At 44.0% G+C, this 1,738-nt stretch overlaps 1 pseudogene; it reads right to left on the bottom strand.

Moving 5' to 3' along the window:
* Nucleotides 1–602: 602 nt before the first annotated feature.
* LOC131509858 (deoxyhypusine synthase-like) lies at nucleotides 603–1,236 on the bottom strand (annotated as a pseudogene).
* Nucleotides 1,237–1,738: the final 502 nt, after the last annotated feature.

The following is a 1,738-nucleotide window of genomic DNA, read 5'->3' as shown; positions in this document are numbered from 1 at the left end:
GGCATTGCATAGGGAATATAGTCAATGGTATTATAACAGGGTTGTATGGTGACAGATGGTAGCTACACATGTGGTGAGCACAGCATAACATATGGAGATGTTGAATCACTATGTTATACTCCTGAGACTAATGTAACATTGTGTGTCAGCTATATTTCAATTAAAAAAAAAGGCCTAAAAGGTCACTTTCACCACTGGATACTAATTTCTTGCTGGAGAGTAAAGTTTTATAGATCCAAGTGTGAGTATCAAAGAGTAAGTAAACTAAGCCTCAGGCTAAATAGGAATAACAGGTGGTCATCTAACCACCCTGAACATGCCCGATCTTATCTGATCTCAGAAGCTAAGCAGGGTCGGGCCTGATTAGTACTTGGATGGGAGGAATAACAGGAGGTCAGAGTTGGAATGGACCTAGGAGTACATACTCTTCAGTTTTAAACAGGAAATATGGGAGTCTTAACCTTTTTGGACAGCCAGCATCTCACCTTCCTTCTTAGACTTAGCACTAGGAAGGACTTTTTTTTTTTTTTTCCAAGCTCACAGAGACCATTTATCGTAGACCTGCTGCTGACCAAGGAGCAAGGGGAGGACTGGGTGTGCACGCTAATAAATAGAGGAGGGGAGGCTTCGCTGGTGCTGTAGCCATTCAGTCCTCATTCTTCTCAGGCATGAAGGCATCTTTATTCTGGGCGAAGGTTTCAGCCACAAGTAGGGAGAAGACCAGGGAGTCATGGGCATAGACTTTGACAGGCTGTGTGTCCACCCAGATCTTGCCCCAGGAAACCGCTTCGTCTGGCCTGGCACCAGAATCGGAGCCATCAAATTCCTGGGCCGAGTTAATGTAGACATCATAGTCGGCCCATTCCACATGAGGTTGGCGTTGGTGATGTGGTGCTTGACCACACTCACGCCCAGGATGATCATGATGGTGCGCTTGGCAAAGATGGCCTGTGTGTTGATGAGCCTCGGGTCCTCAATGATGTCCAGAACCAGGCCTGGCTTCTTGTAGGAATGGAAGTAGATCATGTCACCCAGAGAGCCATCTGTAAGCACTGGGCTCAACACGGGGATGTGGTTCTTCTGGGCCCATACACGGATTCTGGGTTGTTGATCTCCTTGCCCAGCTGGGCAATCATCTTGGAAGGTGTCCACTTCACACCCTCTGTGTTCTGCTCCAGCACCATCTGACCCAGAATGGGCATCAACCAGTCCTCAAACTAGACTTCCACAGACTAGGCTGCAAAGCAGAGTCTCCCCTCTACTACTGCAGTGAAAATGTCCAAACACAAGCTTTCCTGGCTTACTTTTACGCAGGGGGTGGCAGACCGATTTTTAGGTGTCATTTATAGTGTTACAGTCACTGTCCTAGATTGCCAACATTCTAGAAGTCCTGGAAGACTCCTAAAATTTTCCTAATAAATCATGTTTCATCTAAATTAACCAGAAAGGTTTCTGTGGTATGGCCTTCAGAATTCCACGTATAGTGAAAGAAGATAGAATTTGATGTGCAAAAGTGATTTTTCTTTCTGAATCTCAGCTTTTTAAACTATGGAAGTTGGGATAATAATAATGAGCTCACAAGTTAATAGTGAGAATTAAGTAGTGTGATAATTGTCAAGTTTGAAGTGCTATTATCTCGTAACCAAAATAGGGTTGTATAGTTGTATGATCTGGTAACAAATAGATTTCCATACAGTTCCTACAACCTAAGGAATTCTTTAAAAAATTAAAAATAGGA

Source organism: Neofelis nebulosa, chromosome 4, assembly GCF_028018385.1.
Source record: "Neofelis nebulosa isolate mNeoNeb1 chromosome 4, mNeoNeb1.pri, whole genome shotgun sequence".
Taxonomy (NCBI): domain Eukaryota; kingdom Metazoa; phylum Chordata; class Mammalia; order Carnivora; family Felidae; genus Neofelis; species Neofelis nebulosa.
The sequence above is the reverse complement of the archived record's forward strand: the minus strand, read 5'-3'. Positions and strand labels throughout refer to the sequence as shown.